Source organism: Perna viridis, chromosome 4 (assembly GCF_037379345.1).
Source record: "Perna viridis isolate PV_CMFRI_1.1 ecotype Kerala chromosome 4, ASM3737934v1, whole genome shotgun sequence".
NCBI lineage: Eukaryota > Metazoa > Mollusca > Bivalvia > Mytilida > Mytilidae > Perna > Perna viridis.
The window spans coordinates 50,433,681-50,441,103 of record NC_142448.1 but is presented as its reverse complement, the minus strand read 5'-3'; the positions used below and the strand labels follow the sequence as shown (position 1 = coordinate 50,441,103).

The window sequence follows — 7,423 nt, the reverse complement described above, 5'->3', positions numbered from 1 at the left end:
ACAAGTTTGATTTTGAAGTGTTAAATTTGAGTCAGTACCGATGGATTTAGCCTTGAAGTCCTTTATATACCAGTATTTTATTTTTGTTTCATAATTTCTAATGTGTGTGTGTGTGTGTGTTTAATATAATAGAGTTACCGAAATAGTGCTGACAGCGTCGTCATCGTCGACGGCGTCCGTGTCGTCGTCGTCCATATTCACTTGATTTTCGTGCGATGACTTTATGGTTATGGTTGTCTAATTGTTATGAAATTTTGATATGATTTTACTAAATATTAACTAATGATTGGGTCTATTTAATTTTTTAGTTTATGGCCCCTACCATTTTTAAAATAGGGCCATCCATGTAACTGACACACCACACTGTCGGTTTCTGTTAATCAAAAAAAAAACAAAACAAAACAAAAAAACTGAGAGCCCAGAATTTTACCAAGCTAACCTATAGCTACATAAAGTGAATGTCCAATCATTATTAACATGACATAGCAAGTTAATTCTACACATCCATGCAAGTACACCTTCAAGGAAGAATATGTATATGACATGTCCTATGGTTGTGGCATGTCATATTGTGTAATGCTATTTTTCTTTTAAAATTTATATTAGACCCGTAAAATCAATCCAGCAATGAAATTTTAAAAAAGAAACATGCAAAAAAGTTTGAATAGAAGCAATGTGAAGTCTAAACTATAAATTTATAAATTCAACATAGTAAATTTGTTCCTTTTCAGTTCAACTTGATTGGCTATAAACAAACTAAAAAGGTAACAGTTTCAGTCAATGAAATTTTATTTGTTGTCATTAAACAAACTAACATTCCATATACATTTTTAATTGATTTATAATTGCTATTTGATAAATTCATCACAAAATGCAGGGAAAAAAGAAACAATGCTTTTTTTTCTTTTTAGATTACTACAATGTGTATGAACCAAGTTCAAGTGTAATTACAACTTATGCTTCATTATTTTTTCCCTTTTTTGTGTTTCTTTTTTCTTTTTTTTTTGGTTAAAGTTTTCACATGAATAAAATTCATGAATGAAAATACACTCTTTCATTGGCGATGAATGCCACCCAGGAAAAACCAACGCTAAACAACAATTAGATTTAAAAAAAAAAAACGATGGAAACCTGTGACTCGAGGTAATGCCGACACCGCCTCCAGAGTAGGCGTTCAAGTCCTACGCCTTGGGAAAAAAAATAGCAGAAATATAACAGTAACTTCAACAACAATAACAATAACAATAATTATAACTTCACACATTTACAAATCTTGTTCCATTTCACCTTTTGTTGCTTTTTTGTACATTGATCATCATCATTTAACAATGTCAATTCTATTGCCTTAATTCTGATCACAAATTAACTCGTTCTTTGACCGCCAAGTTCATGCTCCAGTTGCCACTTGTTGACCTGCAGCTTCTGTCTATTGCTTTTGACCTGCAGTTTATTTCATTTCACCGCTTTTTGACCCACAGTGTTTTTCCTGTAATTGAAAAAAATAAGAAGAAATAAAACAGACAGGGAAGAATATGAATATTTACTGTTATAATCAACAAATAATAAAATAGTGAAAGCATCAAAAAAGGGCAATAATTCCCACCATAGTTTAATAGATTTACATGAAAAATTAACCACAAAATTTTGATAAACCTTATAGTTTTGGAGATATATATTGGCCAATCAAAAACTAATACAGCCTCTGGCAGCCATCTTGTTAAATCAAGTTTAACAAAAATCATCTAAGTTGTCCCTTTTATTATTTCTGCAAAGTATGGTCTCCATTGGCTAAAAGAACGCAAAGATATATCGTTTTTCAGTGACTTTCAGTGGTCACAGCCACCCGATGAACCACCCAAAAAGTGGACCTTTGTACAAAGCATTCAGGTCATTAACCCTATCAAGTTTGGCACATGTGATTTCTGAGGAGTTGATCTTTGAAAATTGGTCGATCAGAAGCTTAAATAGCCTCTGGAGACCATCTTGTTTAATCAAGAGGAACCAAAAGTGGATCCTGCATATATCCTATTTGCCAAGTTAGGTTAAAATTGGTCAAGGGGTTTTCATGTAATTTAGCAAAATGTGAAAAGTTGACAACAGATGCAATAATGAAATAATCCTTTGAGCTACATGAGCTTAAAAGCATGTATGACCTCTTTCATTGTACATTAGTATACATACCTTCTGAAGATTTGACTATGTATACTGGAGCTATCTTTTGTGATCTTTCCCCAAGGACAGACATCCACTGATTACCCCCGCCAAAGATAGATATGCCAAAGTCCTCACAAGAAATCTCCCCAGATTTCTTGCAAGAAGTCTCCCTCTCATTCAGGGTTAAGTGCATGTGAATTAGTAAGGGGTTAAATGTGAGTTACATTAGTTTTATGAGTATTTTTTAGTACTTGTTAGGGTTGTTAGGGTTGAATGATATTATGGAAGACAAATTTGAATGGATTTTGAATATTTACTTCCCTCCCAAAAAATCCCCAAAAAGAAAAAAAATTAGATCAAGAACCAGTTTCCGAATGTCCTGGGCTTCAGCTGGAAGTTTTGCTGTTCTGAGTAAAGCTGTTCTGAAATCACAAAAAGTTTATCATAGAGAAAAGCATACTAGAAAAGGTACATCTGCTATAAGTATTCAGTTGCTTTGAAATTTATGTATATAATAACTAGAGATGTCAAGGAATACTTGAGTATTCAAGTATTGCTCGATAGGTCCGAGAATCAAGCAGCAATTTAGCTACCAGGGTACTCTTATAAAAAATCGCTCGTTTGTGTTTTTCCCCATCCTTGCTACAGCTATAAGTATTCAAGAGCTTTGAAATTTAATTCCTATCTAAAGTCAAGTTTGTTCCATTGATTAAAATTTCTCAAATATGTGATCTGCCATTCTACCTCAATCAATGAACGTGATTTCAGAGGAAATGTATTCAAAAGGTTGTAAAATGTAGAGAAACTCAGATGGAAAGATTCAAACAATGGAGCAATAAAGGTGGTGCATTTGTTTTTGGCAGATGCACTAGATTCTTGGACAGGGTTAATGGCGATATATGATTACCTTCAAACTTATTAAATTTATTACTTACCTTACCAATATGGAAGGACTACATCACCTCTGTAATTCCTGCTGGGTACCTATAGCAGTGAGGCTACTGCCTGTTTGTGTATACAAGCCCTTCACAAAACTGAAAGAGCACAAAACAGAGAGCTAATTTTTCATTGCCCTTGAATAATTTGCATTTGACAAAGAGTATTTTTAACTAGAAATATGTGAGCAAGCTCACAAAAAGAATAATGTTGACATTTGTTAGATTATCTCCTTTGGCTTCATGCCTATCTGCATATGAGACCCAGCCTTCATATAAAAATATCCCTTGAGAAGTTCAGGGGGAGTTAGGCCTATGAGGTTTTACCCCTGATTTGGATTATCTCCCTTTGGAGAAATCTGAGAGTTATGACTTTCCTGCACCATGAAGTTTAATAGTCATCATGAACTTGTGAATCAATACAGTGTATCCATCTGCACCATGAAAATCGATTTGTTCAACTTGTCTTAGAAAAGCTGAGGATGCTTTCCCTATCAGTGCATGTGGTCCATGCTCTCAGTTTTTAGCGGAGTCTGTGTGCTTTCGTTCCTTTATATAATTTTGGTTATTTTATGTTTGTTGTGGGTGGTTTTTTTTGCCATGCCTGAGTTTTGCCCCTGCCCTTTCAATTTCCACTCGAATCTAGGTCCTTGGATTACCGTTAATGCTCATCTACATGCGATACCCAACCTTCCTCCCTTGATTGGTTTAGTTGTGCTTACAAGAAATGTGGACAGACGGACGGATGGACAGATAGAGCAATTTGTATACACCCCCTTTAAACTTTGTTTGTGGGTGTATAAAAATATACAAACCCAGCCTGAATAGTATTGTGTATTATTTTCAGTGTCTTTCAATTTAAAATAGCAGAAAAATATACCTAGGTGATACACCTTTGAGCCAATCCATATTCTGCAAATAAATGCCCCATAAAAATCAAATGCTGTGGAACATTGTTAAATTTTATTTTTATCAAGGCAGAATTCATTTTTAAAACAACAACTGTACCTTCCATAAACTGGGAAATTCTTCCAAATACATGTTCCAAAATGATACATGTATGTACTGTTCAGTGTTGACCTTCACATAAACAGCCTTTAGTTCTTTACCTGTAAAAATTACACAATCAAATAATTCAAGCTGACAAAATTACACCTCATTAAATAATACATTGCTGGAAAATTCATGATCTCTATCAAATCTTAATGTTTAAAACTGTCATCTGGTAAATGGGCAGATCTTTGGGTGTTTTCAGGCTGTTATTTGCCCATTCTTTGTACAAAATAAACAAAATTCTAAGAGCAATGGCACTGTACATCGTAAAAACTGTGACCGAAAAAAAGGGTTAAAAACACAGCAACACAGACAAGGGTAAAACAGTATACCTCACTCTCCTTTTGAGCAGGGGTATAAGGGGGTAGTATCACCTCTCGAACCCCCGTTGGAACCGCCACTATGGTATTGTTAATATAAAAATATCTACACGTCCTGGATATTAAAAAAAACTATCATTACAAACACTATCAATAAAAGAACAGAGTAAAAGTAGAAACCTTCTACTAGGTTGAACTCTTCTTCATACAATACATTCTGTTTACTGTTTCTTGACCATCAGTAAACATCCATTGGTTCTGGTGACCTGTAAAACATACACAATATCTAAATAAAGTACACAATTTTGGTTATATATAATAAGCCTAGGATGACAAATATAACAGATTGTTACATTACAATTGCATTTGGTAGCAATGTACTGGATTTAATTCTGCAACCAGAATTTAATTCTTTGTATCAATTTCTGTCTAAACTTCTTCTATGGCTTTCTAAACAAAGATCATAGATTTTTTTAAACCATTAGTTCTTGTCCAACCTCCTAATGTTAAATCTGACTTGGAAGGATTCATGAAAATAAAATGCTTTCTACTGGATACTTATTGTGAACAGACTGGTAGACACCAATTTCCATGTTAGGCTTGTATAAATGAAAGATTACTTACGTCTTGACCAATGTAAAGTATCTGTAATCGTGTTGCTCCTGCTTTGTGATATATTGACCAGTATCCTCTGGAGGCCTTGTTGAGAGGTTATATCACATTGAGCAGGGTACCTTGGTATGTAGTTAAGCTTTACTACATACAGAAGGGCAGTATCACTGAAATCTGTGGACCATAATTTCAGTGAAGATAGCCAATCATTTGAGGTATTGTGTCGGCAGAAATCCTTCCTTGCTTTACTCAGGCAACACGATTTTCCCCCTCAAGCACAACATGGAAGATATAACCTGCAGCAAATTAAAGTGAAGTGTTAATGCATTTTTTTGTTTTTGATTGCATCATTGAATGACAACTCAAAAGTGATAAAGGACATTTATTTGAATACATATCTGTTATTTTATATTTATTTTTTCAATATGAACTTTAATCTTAATGATTGTTTTCTCATTATCAATTATTAAAACAAAAACTTGTTTTGTGGAAAAAAATAAATATAAGCACAATATCACATACAATATGTACTCACATTTTACAAAACACTTCCAAGACTAATGTTAACTGACCCAACGTGGTGACATACTGTGTATCTTCTTCATTTGTCTTTTTATCTTTATTTTGTATTTTTTTTGTACAATGATCAGTTAACAATGTTTATTCAATTGTCTTAGTTTGATCACAAAATAAATTGGTTTTTTACCTCCATGTTCATGCTCCAGTAGCCACTTTTTGACCTGAGGCTTCTCTCCACTGCTTTTGACCTGCAGTTCATTCCATTTCACCACTTTAAACCTACAGTTTTCTTCCTTTTCTTTCTTTTTTTAGTGTTCTTTTTGTCCCTTTCTCATCATCAGATTAACTTGTCGATTCTAATGTCACAATTCTGATCATAAATTAACTTCGGTTTCTGACTTTCAAGTCCTGCTGAAATTTTTGACCTGCTGCTTTTCCCCACTGCTTTTGACCTGCAAATTTTCATTTTTATACTATATATATACCTTCCGATGATTTAACTTTACTTATACTGGAGCTATCTTATTTTATCTTTTCCCAAGGACAGACATCCACTGATTACCCCCGCAAAAGATGGTTTTGGAGATATATGCAAAAAAACTGCTGTACGACCCCTATGTTCTATCATGCTGAATACTATTACCCGATGTCAAAATTTGGCTAAAGCTAACGGTTTTCAAGATATAGGCAAAAATCTGCTCTCTGACCCCTATGTTCTATTTTCAGTAACGGCGGCCATGTTTTTTAACCGATCAAAAATCTGAAGTCATTTTGTTAAGGATACCCTAAAAAACAAAAATACCAACTTCAATTGAATTTTGTGCAGTAGTTTTTGAGAAGAAGATTTCTGAAAGTAATAACATTAAAAACAGCAAAAAACTTCCAAAAAGGGCAATAACATGGATCAACAGATTTTCACTAAACTTTGACCACAGATAGATCTCATCATGCTGAATACTTATACCCGACGTCAGAATTTGGCTAAACCTAACGGTTTTGGAGATAAGTGCAAAGATCTGCTACCTGACCCCTATTTTCTATTTTTAGTGATGGCTGCCATGTTTTTTAATAGATCAAAAATCAAAAGGTCATTTTGGGCAGGATACTCTAAGGAACAGTCATTATAAGTTTCATGCAAATCTATTCAGTAGTTTCAGGAGAAATTGTTAATGACGACGGACACAAAGTGATGGCAATAGCTCACATGGCCTATGGCCAGGTGAGCTAAAAAACCTCAGGAAACTTTACCTTGGTTTCACATTCCACCCAAACAAATGCAAACCTAGCTGTAAACAGTTAAGTAGATAAACAATTAAGTTAAGTGTAATAATAATAACTCCTGATGTTTAATCTATACATAAGTGGAACAACTCATGCTGAATTACATACATACTGACTTTGAAGTTATTTACATGAATTTCTAACTTTAAGCTGACAAAATGTGAAAGGTGGGTATTGGCCTTAATTGACATATTACAATTGAGTTATGATTAAATGTGAAATCACTGAGCACATATATTATTAAAACAAGTACTGTACCTTCCATCAACTGGGAAATACTTAAAATACATGTTCCAAAATGATACATGTATGTACTGTTTAGTGTTGACCTTCTCATAAACAGCCTTTGTTCTTAACCTGTAAAAAAGTACATACAATTGTACTTACACTAACACTTTTTTTTCAAAACAAGAGGCTCCCAGGAGCTTGAATGGCTCACCTGTTTTTTTTTTTTTTGTCTTTCAAGGGCAATAAATTTAACAGAGTTGTCCAACAATTTTGATTCAAGAAGACTTGGGTAGGACTATCATAAGATCATTTCAGCGATAG

At 33.9% G+C, this 7,423-nt stretch overlaps 1 long non-coding RNA gene across 1 annotated transcript; it reads right to left on the bottom strand.

Moving 5' to 3' along the window:
• Window positions 1-4,640: 4,640 nt before the first annotated feature.
• LOC148620428 (uncharacterized) lies at window positions 4,641-5,226 on the bottom strand. Its single transcript, XR_015921810.1, has 2 exons — window positions 5,087-5,226; window positions 4,641-4,728 (listed from the first exon to the last, which is right to left on the bottom strand). It is a non-coding gene; the product is annotated as an uncharacterized LOC148620428 (long non-coding RNA).
• Between the last annotated feature and the right edge of the window lie 2,197 nt (window positions 5,227-7,423).